We start from the raw sequence: 12,382 nt of genomic DNA, 5'->3' as shown, positions 1-12,382 counted from the left end.
TTTGTTGATTTTGGCTCTAAGGTTGATTATTTCCTGGCATCTACTACTCCTTGTTGTGTTTGCTTCTTTTTGCTCTAAAGCTTTCAGTTGTTCTGTCAATTCTCTAATGTGACTTTCCTCCAGTTTCTTCATGTGGTGCTATGAACTTTCTTCTTAGTGCTATGAACTTCCCTCTTAGAACTGCTTTCAGAGTGTCCCATATGTTTGGGTATGTTGTGTCTACATTCTCATTAAATTCTAGGAAGTCTTTAATTTCTTTTTTTTATTTCTTCCTCAACCCAGGAATGGTGCAATTGGGTGTTATTCATTTTCCAAGCATATGTAGGTTTTCTGCAATTCGTATTGCTGTTGAATTCTAGCTTTAATGCATGGTGGTCTGATAAGATACAGAGGGTTATTTCAATTCTTTTGTAACTGTGGAGGTTTTCTTTGCTGCCAACTATGTGGTCTATTTTTGAGAAGGTTCCACGTGGCACTGAGAAGAAGGTATATTTTTTTGTGTTTGGATGGAATATTCTATAGATATCTGTTAAACCCAGTTGTGTCATAACTTCTGTCAGATCCTTTGTTTCTTTGTTAAGTTTCTGTCTGGTGTTCCTGTCTAGTGGTGTAAGGGGGTTTTGAAGTGTACTATAAGTGTGTGTGTTTTTATGTGTGGTTTGACCTTTAGTAATGTTCCTTTTACAAATGAGGGTGCTTTCATATTTGGGGCATAGATGTTCAGGATTGAGACTTCATCTTGATGGACTTTTTCTATGAAGAATATGAAATGCCCTTCTTCATCTCTTTTGATTGTTTTCAGTTTAAAGTCTAATTTGTTAGATATTAGGATTGCTACACCAGCTTGTTTCTTGAGCCCATTTGATTGGAAATTTTTTTTCCCATCCCTTTACTCTGAGGTATCGCCTGTCTTTGAAATTGAGGTGTGTTTCTTGTAAACAGCAGAAGGATGGATTCTGTCTTTGTATCCATTATGTTAGCTTATATCTTTTTATGGGCAAGTTAATACCATTGACATTTAGGGATATTAATGTCCATTGTTCATTGGTTCTTCTTTGTTTTGGATTTATTGTTGGTGGTGTCATTGCACGTGGATTTTGCCCTCTTGTTTCTTTTTATGTTTGGTAAAATTAGATTATCTATTGCCAGTGTTTTTGTGAGTGTAGTTATGTTTGTTGGGTTGGAGTTTTCCTTCCAGAACCTTCTGTGGTGCTGGATTTGTGGATATGTATTGTTTAAATCTGTTTTTGTCATGGAATATCTTGTTTTCTCCATCTATAGTGATTGAAAGTTTTGCTGGATACAGTAATCTGGGTTGACATCCATGCTCCCTTAGTGCTTGTAGGGTATCTATCCAAGACCTTCTGGCTTTCAGAGTTTCCATTGAGAAGTTGGGTGTTATTCTGTTTGGTTTGCCTTTATAGGTTACTTGTCCTTTTTCCTTTGCTGCTCTTAATATTTTCTCTTTATTCTGTAGTTTTGGTGTTTTGATGATTATGTGTCGGCGGGACTTCTTTTTGTGGTCCAGTCTGTTTGGTGTCCTGCAAGCTTCTTGTACTTCCATAGGCATATCCTTGTGTAGGTTGGGGAAGTTTTCTTCTATGATTTTGTTGAATATGTTTTCTGTACCTTTGCGCGGTGATTCTTCACCTTCTTCTACACCTATTATTCTTAGGTTTGGTCTTTTTATGTTGTCCCATATTTCCTAGATATTTTGTGTTAGGGATTTGTTGGACTTGAGGTTTTCTTTGGTTGATGAATGTATATCTTCTAGCGAGTCTTCAATAGCTGAGATTCTCTCTTCCATCTCTTGAATTCTATTGGTTACACTCACATCTTTAGTTCCTGATCGTTTATCCAGCCTTTCCATTTCCAGCATCGCCTCTTTCTGTGTTTTCTTTATTGTGTCTATTTCATCTTTCATGCTTTGAACTGTTTCAAGAACATCCGTCACTTGTTTGGATGTCTTTTCTTGGGTTTCTTTAGATTTTTTAAGAGATTTGTTTATTTCTTGAATTTTTTTGGTTTGTCTTTTCCTCCATTTCGTGTAATTTTTGTTTGCTTTTTCTTCTATTTCTTTAAGGGATTTTCTTGTTTCCTCTTTACATGTCTCTATCATCTTGCTGAGATAATTTTTGAGGTCCATCTCATCTTCATGCTCTGTGTTGGGCTTGCTGGAGTGGAGTCCCTAGATTCTGGTGGTGTCATCTTGGTCTTTCTGTTGTTGAGTGAAATCTTATTCTGTCTTCTTTCCATATCTTCTTTTAGTGGGTGCAGTTGGGGTCTCTCTATCTCCTCCTGTGACCCAGTGGTGTGTGGGGGCCAGGAATTCAATGTCCACAACTCTGGATGGTCTTGCCTCTCCTGGTAGTCTCCTCATTCCTTGTGGATTAGTTGGCGGAAAGAGATGGAAGAGTGGGGTGTTTCCAGATTCAGGGATCTCCTCCTTGTCTGTGGGTGTCTAACCCAAGCAGGTGGGGGCAGGCCCAGGGTGGTCGGAGTGAGTGATGGTTTGGGTGGGGGTTGGGTAAGGGCCAAGGCTCACTCACCTCATTCCTGGGTCGGTTGTCAGAAAGGGGTGGAAGAGTGGGGTGCTACCAGATTCAGGGAACAGGGAGGTCTTCCCTTCCTGGGCGTGTCTTCCCCAAGAAGGCAGGCACTGGCGGGGGTGTGGGGGTGGTTGGGGTGAGTGATGGTTTGGGTGGGAGTTGGGTAAGTGCAGAGGCTCACTCACCTAGTTCCTGCGTCGGTCGGCAGAAAGGGCCTCCTGGGACTATCTTACAACTGCCACTTAACAGCTTCTCTCATAACCTTGTCAAATAACCTTACCTTACCATTCATCTCAGGCCCTGTGCGTTTTGTATTTTTGTATGGGCATTAAATCTCCTAAACAAACAAACAAAAACCTTAAGCCTCAGTCAACACTCTATTTCAGACCCAGTGCTCCATAGTCCATAACACCTCCATTCTTTGTGTTACTCAAGTCTACATCATCTACCTGCTAGGTGATCAGGAGTTTGTGCACTACTATTTCTCTTCTCCAATTTGGGGTTAAGGCATAAAAAAGGACCCCAATCAATTCCAGTCATGGACTCAATAATTGCCCAACAAGATAAAATGTGGTTTGAATTTTGCCCCTCCTGGCTGTCAAGGAATATCTGCATGTTTCATCACCAGGACAGCAGTACTAACAGGCTCCCTGACCTTGTGTTATCTGTTTTCTTCCCAGTTCATCCAGGATCTCCAGCAGATGGCCAACCATACTCACTCTTCAAGGACTAATTGACTCCATGGCTACAGTGGTACTCCAAGATGGACAGGGACTAGATACTCTTACAGCTTGAAAAGGTGGCCTTTGCCTCTTCCTCCAAAAGGAATGTGTCATCTATGTCATCCAATCAGGTTGAATATAAAACAAAATCCAGCTACTACAAACAGACCTCCAAAAATGTAAGCACTGACTCCAGCCTCCAGCCTCTCTGCTCTTAAGAACCCCATATGGAAGTGAATACTTTCCTTCCTGATGCCTCTCAATCTCATTTTTCTGCTTTCAATAATTGCACCCTGCTTTATCGATGTTTTCTCTATGTTCCCCCAATGAATTAAAAACATCTCTAATCAATTAGTCAGTTATTGTTGCAGAAGTACCAAATGCTAGCCACAGAGCTGAAGGCTCATGACTATGTGTTACTGATAGTGATATCAGCAATGCCCCAAAGATGATAACATCCCAGACCACAGAAAGCAGTCTAAATACCAAAGCACCCTCATTCTTGCCTCACAATCACCCCTTGCTAGTTCCTCATCTTTTGTAACAAACAAAGGGGAAGAATGCCAACAATCAGGCACCCCACTGGCCTGACCTCATGGATCAGAGCCTCCCTTTGATTCACTAAACCCATCTTCAGTGATTCACAAAGATTTTAATAAGATGGCCATGTTTACTATGTTAATTCTATGGATTCATAAACATGGAAGGTCTTTCTATCTCCCGATATCTTCTTTTCTTTCTTCAAAGACTGTATCGTCTTAGCTGCTTTGGATGTTGGATCATGTGGGCTACTGTTTCAGGGGTCTTGATTGATCAAACAATATTAGTCTGAAAGGAATCCACAGCTTCTCATATTCTGTGAAACAAAACAAGTATCTCTTTCTGAAGTAACATGTCCGTAGACTTAAATTTTGAGTCAAAGCATTTTCAAAGTAAATAATTTGGATTAATCCAGCAGCATTTATAATCAAACATCTTTTAGCAGCTGTTGCTGCTTCCTCAGTAACCAAACAATTCAAAGAAAACACAATAACATACAGTAGTGAGACTGTATTATTTTCCATCTTTACATAGCCTTTTTTTAAAAACTCTATTTTATTTTTAATTTTTGTTTTTTGAGACAGGTTTCCTCTGTGTAACTTTGGCTGCCCTCGATCTCACTCTGTAATGAGGCTGGCCTTGGAATAATAGAGATCTACCTGCCTCTGCCTCCCAAGTACTGAGATTAAGGGTGTGTGCCAGCTGCTCTGCATCTTTTAAGGACTTTCTCTATCCTTTATCTTTTCTCTCCCAAGCCTACATATATTTTTAAATACACTGTAAACTGTTTAAAGGTTTTTCTTCATCTGAATCAGTCTTTACTGTATATCTCCTCTATCTTATTTCTGTCCATGAGTCTTTAATCTGATAAACAGCACAGCTGACATTAAGGTGGCAGCTGCCCTATCCTATTCCTTGGCTTTCTGACAGTCTAGGCTTCATGGGAATTTCTAGGCTCAGGTCACCACCAAGAAGTGTGCTATTCGTTGCTCATAAACAACAATTAATTGTTTGATAGCTGCACCTCTTTAAAGAGCCTGGCGGTTTTGCCACTAATGCTGAGTCAGAAACTTGTAGCAAACAGAGCCCATTTGAGAAAATGCTGGAACCCGGAAGCTGTGATGGCCGCTGTTCCTTTGTGTTTAGAACCCTTTTCAGCTTCTGCCGGGTTTCATGAGGAAATTCTTCCCCCGTCAATCACTGTGCTAAACAACACCAACCACAGATCAGCTTTGGACCAGAAACTGCTCACAGCAACTCTGAGGAGATTTGTGAGGGGACCCAGCCTCAGAGACAACGTCAGCCAGTGTTTCAAAGAAGCCCTGTACGTGCCCATTCTGCATAGACGTGTGACATGCGTGTGACATGTGACATGCATGCGACATGCGTGTGACATGCTTGTGACATGTGACATACATGGATCATACACGCCACAAACATGGTACATGTGACATAATGCAACATGGTGTGTGTGAATGTGTGTGTGTGTGTGTGTGTGTGTAATATGTGTGTGGTGTGTGTGTGCTGTGTGTGTGCTGTGTTTGTGTAGTGTATGTAGGTGGTGTGTGTGTGCATTACACAATACACTAAACACACACATAACACATACAACACACAAATACACTACACACATACACTACACACATACACTAAACACACAGACATAACACATACAACACACAAATACACTACACACATACACATACACTACAAACACACACACACCAAAAACATACACTACACAAAGACACCACACACATACACTACACACAAAACACACCAAACACATACACTACACACACATAACAAACACACTCACACCACCCACTTACACTACACACACACACAAAGCACACACACACCACATACATACACTAAACACAATACATCACACACATACACTACACACACACTAAACACACACACACCACACATATACACTACACACATACACTACACACATAGATGTCCCGCGCGATATTCTCGCCGGCAAGAATCACACAGGACATTCGGATCCTTCTGCAGGAAAGCTTTAATGCATCTTGAGAGAGGAGAGCATAAGCTTACCAGAGCGGAGACCCCGAGCCAAGAATCCCATCCCTTAATAAAGGCTGGCAGTGGCCGCCTGGGACGTGTCACCCTATGAATGGCTTCAGCTCCTCAGGCCATATGAGCCACGGGATAGGCAGAGATCAAAGAAATGGAAATTACCCAGCGCCTGCGAAATAATTTACATTCGGTGCCTGCAGGCACCATCATTGTAATGGAGAATGCAGGAACGGCTCCCTACACATACACACCACATATAAACACCACACACATACAATACACACATACCCTACACACAGAACACATACATGCCCTACAAAATACACTACACACACATATGAAACACACACAACACAAACAAACACTACTCTACTCACACCAAACACACACACCACACACACACTACACACACACCAAACACACACACCACACAATACACTACACACACACACAAAGCACACACACACCACATACATACACTAAACACAATACATCACACACATACACTACACACATACAGTACACACATACATACCACATATACACACCACACACATACAATACACACATACCCTACACACAGAACACACGCATGCACTACACACATACACTACACACATACACTACACTACACACACAAAACACACACACCACACATAGACTACACACATACACTACACACACACCAAACACACACACCACACAATACACTACACCCACACACCGCACACATACAGTACACACATACTCTACATACACACAACACACATAGAGTATACACATACACTACACACACATACGAATCACACACAACACAGACAAACACTACTCTACAGACACCAAACACACACCACACACACACACACACACACACACACACACACACACACAGAGAGAACACAGACACCACACTCATATACTACACACACCCCAAACACACACACCAAACCTACACACCACATATATACACTACAAACACACACCATACTCACACACCACACACACACCACACACATACACTAGACACACACACCGGACACACAAACCACCCACATATACCACACAATACACTACACACACACTAAACACACCACATATATACACTACACACATACACTACACAAACACACCACACACACACGCTACATACATACACTACATACACACACGCCACACACACACCATACATAACAGCCATGATGAAATTATACAAAACCAAATTTAATACATAACTCAGACTTAACACAGTTACAGTGCAATGTGAATCCCCTGCTGAGAATACATGAAACTCACTCAGTGTAATTTACCCAACATCGGCAAACACAATCTTTACAAAATAAACTTTGTTGTCGTTCCAAAGTTCAGATACAACGAAATAGACAAAACAAGCTCCATCGTTTCATAGAAGACGGCCCTGATGAAATCACACTAAATACATTTAATACCTAACTCTCACATGACACTGCCATTGTTCATGTGTATCTCCTGCTGAGATTACATGAACTCAATCAAAATACTTACCTCACACATGCAAACACAAACTTCACCAAACTAAATTTTTTGTAGTGCCAAAGTTGGGATACAACAAAATAGACAAACATAGCACCATAGTTTCCTAGATGACAGCCCTGATGAAATCACATTAACTACATTTAAGTTACCAAAATGAGAGTAACACTCAATCTATGTCCTGACCCTAACCCTGACATTGACCCTGACCCTGACCCTGACCCTAACCCTAACCCTAACACTAAACCTGAACCTAACCCTAAACCTACCCCTAACCCTAATCCTAACCCTAACTCTAACCATAACGTTAAACCAAACCCTAACCCTAACCCTAACACTAACCCTAAAAGTAACCCTAATCCAAACTCTAAAACAAACCCTATGCCTAAACCTAACCCTAACCCTAACCTAACACTAAACCTAACCCTAATCATTACCCTAACCCTAACCCTAACACTAACCTAAACCTAACCCTAAACTTAACCCTAACCGTAACCCTAACCCAAACCTTAACAATTAACCTAATCCTGAACCTAACAAAAACCCTAACCCTAAACCTAACCCTAACCTAACCTTAACCCTAACCCTAACCATGAACCTAACACTAACCCTAATACTAACCCTAAACCAAATCCTAACCCTAACCCTAACCCTAAGCCTAACCCTAAACCAAACCTTAACAATTAACATAACCCTGAACCTAACAAAAACCCTAACCCTAACCCTAACCCTAACCTAACCCTAACCCTAACCCTAACCATGAACCTAACACTAACCCTAATACTAACCCTAAACCAAATCCTAACCCTAACCCTAACACTAACCCTCACCTAACACTAAAACTAACCCTTAACCTAACCGTAACACTAACCATAACACTAACCACAACCCTATCCATAACCTAACTCTTACCCTAACCTTTAACCTCAACATGAACCTAACCCTAACCCTAACTCTAAACCTAACCACAACCCTAACCATAACCGTAACCCTAACCCTTAACCTAACAGTAAACCTAACCTAACCCTGACCCTAAACCTAACCCTAACCCTTACTAAACCCTATCCATGAATCTAACCCTAACCCTAAACCTAAAACTAAACCTAAACTTTAACCTAACCCTAAACCTAAACCTAACCCTAAACCTAACACTAACGATAACCCTAAACCTGACACTGACTCTAAATCTAAACATAACCCTAAACCTAACCCTAACTTTAATAATTAAGCAAACCCTAACCCTAATCCTAACCCTAACCCTAACCCTAACCCTAACCAAACCCTAACCATGAATCTAACCCTTACCCAAACCCTACCTGGCACTGACCATAAACCTAAACCTAACCCTAACCCTAACCCTAATTTTAATAATTAAGCTAATCCTAAACCTAACCCTACCACTAACCCTAACCCTAACACTAACCTAACCCTAACCATAACACTAAACGTAACCCTAACCCTAACCCTCACACTAACCCTAACGCTAACCCTTAACCTAAACATGAAACTAACCCTAACCCTAACCCTAACCTAACCCTAACCCTAGCCCTAACCCTAATCATGAACCTAACACTAACCCTAATATTAACCCTAAAACAAACCCTAACCCTAACCCTAACCCTAACACTAACACTCACCTAACACTAGCCCTAACCCTAAAACTAACCCTAACACTAACGCTAACCCTTACACTAACCAAGAACCTAACCCTAACCATAACCAAACCCTAACCCTAACCATAACACTAACCACAACCTTATCCCTAACCTAACTCTTACCCTAAACTTTAACCTAAACATGAACCTAACCCTAACCCTAACTCTAACCCTGACCACAATCCTAACCCTAACCCTAAACGTAAACCTAACCATAGGCTAACCGTAAACCTAACCTTAACCTAACCCTAACCATTAACCTAACAGTGACCCTAAACTAACCCTGACCCTAAACCTAACCCTAACCCTAACTAAACCATATCCATGAATAAAACCCTAACCCTAAACCTAAAACTAACCTTAACCTTTAACCTAACCCTAAACCTAAACCCAACCCTAAACCTAACACTAACCCTAACCCTAAACCTGACACTGACTCTAAATCTAAACCTAACCCTAACCCTAACTTTAATAATTAAGCAAACCCTAACCCTAATCCTAACCCTAACCCTAACCCTAACCCTAACCAAACTCTAACCATGAATCTAACCCTTATCCAAACCATACCTGACAGAGACCATAAACCTAAACCTAACGCTAACCCTAACCCTAACCCTAACCCTAACACTAATCTAACCCTAACCTAGATCCTAACCCTAACCCTAACCCTAACGTTAACCCTTAACCTAACCATGAACCTAACCCTAACCGTAACACTATCCCTTAATCTAACCCTAACCTTAACCCTAACCTAACCCAAACCCTAATCCTTAACCTAACCCTAATCCTAACCCTAACACTAACCCTGAACCTAGCACTAACAATAAACATAAGCCTAACCCTGAAATAAACCCTAACCCTAACCCTAACCCTAACCTTAACCCTAAACCTAACCCAAACCATAAGACTAAACCTAACCCTAACTCTAAACAGAACCCTAAACCTAACCTTAACGCTAACTCTAACCCTAACCATGGACCTAACCCTAACCCAATACTAACCCTAAATCAAACTCTAAACCTAACCCTAACCCTAACGCTTATCTAACTCTAACCATAAACTGAACCCTAACTCCAACCCTAACCCTAACCCTAAACATAACCCTAACCCTAACCCTTAACCTAACCATTAACCAAACTCAAACCCTAACCCTAACCCTAGCCCTAAACCAAACCCTAAACCAAACCCTAACCCTAACCCTAACCCTAACCTAACCCTAACCCAAACCCTAACCATGAACCTAACACTAACCCTAATATTAACCCTAAATCAAACCCTAACCATAACCCTAACACTAACCCTCACCTAACACTAAAACTAACCCTTAACCTAACCGTAACACTAACCATAACACTAACCACAACACTATCCATAACCTAACTCTTACCCTAACCTTTAACCTAAACATGAACCTAACCCTAACCCTAACTCTAACCCTAACCACAACCCTAACCATAACCCTAACCATAACCCTTAACTTAACAATGACCCTAACCTAACACTGACCCTAAACCCAACCCTAACCCTAACTAAACCCTATCCATGAATCTAACCCTAACCCTAAACCTAAAACTAATCCTAACCTTTAACCTAACCCTAAACCTAAACCTAACCCTAAACCTAACACTAACCCTAACCCTAAACCTGACACTGACTCTAAATCTAAACATAACCCTAACCCTAACCCTAACTTTAATAATTAATCAATCCCTAACCCTAATCCTAATCCTAACCCTAACCCTAACAAAACCCTAACCATGAATCTAACCCTTACCCAAACCCTACCTGACACTGACCCTAAACCTAAACCTAACCCTAACACTAACCCTAACCCTAATTTTAATAATTAAGCTAACCCTAAACCTAACCCTAACACTAACACTAACACTCACCTAACACTAACCCTAACCCTAAAACTAACCCTAACCCTAACACTAACCCTTAAACTAACCATGAACCTAACCCTAACCATAACCAAACCCTAACCCTAACCATAACACTAACCACATCCCTATCCCTAAACTAACTCTTAACCTAAACTTTAACCTAAACATGAACCTAACCCTAACCCTAACTCTAAACCTGAACACAACCTTAACCCTAACCCTAAACGTAAACCTAACCATAGGCTAACCGTAAACCTAACCTTAACCTAACCCTAACCATTAACCTAACAGTGACCCTAACCTAACCCTGACCATAAACCTAACCCTAACACTAACTAAACCCTATCCATGAATAAAACCCAAACCCTAAACCTAAAACTAACCTTAACCTTTAACCTAACCCTAAACCTAAACCTAACCCTAAACCTAACACTAACCCTAACCCTAAACCTGACACTGACTCTAAATCTAAACCTAACCGTAACCCGATCCCTAACCCTAACTTTAATAATTAAGCAAACCCTAAACCTAATCCTAACCATAACCCTAACCCTAACCCTAACCCTAACAAAACCCTAACCATGAATCTAAACCTTAACCAAACCCTACCTTACACTGACCCTAAAACTAAACCTAACCCTAACCCTAACCCTAATTTTAATAATTAAGCTAACCCTAAACCTAACCCTAACACTAACACTAACCTAACCCTAACCAAACACTAACCGTAACCCTAACCCTAACTCTCACACTAACCCTAACGCTAACACTTAACCTAACCCTGAAACTAACCCTAACCCTAACCCTAACCTAACCCTAACCCTAACTCTAAGCCTAACCATGAACCTAACACTAACCCTAATATTAACCCTAAACCAAACCCTAACCCTAACACTAACACTCACCTAACACTAACCCTAACCCTAAACCTAACCCTAATACTAACGCTAACCCTTAAACTAACCATGAACCTAACCCTAACCCTAACCTAACCCGAACCCTAACCATAACCCTAACCACAACCCTAACCCTAACCCTAACCCTGTAACCCTAACCATAACCTAAACCTAATCCTAACCTTCTAAACCTAACCCTAAAACCTAACCTAACCCTAAAACCTAACCCTAACCCTAACCCTAACTCTAACCCTAACCTTTAACCAAAACTAACCTAACCCTAACCCTAACTAAAACCCAAACCGTAAGCCTAACCCTAACTAACCCTAACCCTAACCCTAACCTAACCCTAACCCTAACCCTAACTCTAAGCCTAACCATGAACCTAACACTAACCCTAATATTAACCCTAAACCAAACCCTAACCCTAACACTAACACTCACCTAACACTAACCCTAACCCTAAACCTAACCCTAATACTAACGCTAACCCTTAAACTAACCATGAACCTAACCCTAACCCTAACCTAACCCGAACCCTAACCATAACCCTAACCACAACCCTAACCCTAACCC

At 41.0% G+C, this 12,382-nt stretch overlaps 1 long non-coding RNA gene across 9 annotated transcripts in view; it reads left to right on the top strand.

Moving 5' to 3' along the window:
* The window catches only part of LOC103163383, a 66,019-nt gene extending 62,397 nt beyond the window's left edge, over positions 1-3,622 (top strand). For all 9 annotated transcript variants that reach the window (XR_003487508.2, XR_003487507.2, XR_004771014.1 and 6 more), the window contains one exon: positions 3,230-3,622. This is a non-coding gene — a long non-coding RNA (uncharacterized LOC103163383). The remainder of the gene's footprint in view (positions 1-3,229) is intronic.
* The last annotated feature ends 8,760 nt before the right edge of the window (positions 3,623-12,382 follow it).

Source organism: Cricetulus griseus, chromosome 8 (assembly GCF_003668045.3).
Source record: "Cricetulus griseus strain 17A/GY chromosome 8, alternate assembly CriGri-PICRH-1.0, whole genome shotgun sequence".
In the NCBI taxonomy this organism is placed as follows: domain Eukaryota; kingdom Metazoa; phylum Chordata; class Mammalia; order Rodentia; family Cricetidae; genus Cricetulus; species Cricetulus griseus.
The sequence above is the reverse complement of the archived record's forward strand: the minus strand, read 5'-3'. Positions and strand labels throughout refer to the sequence as shown.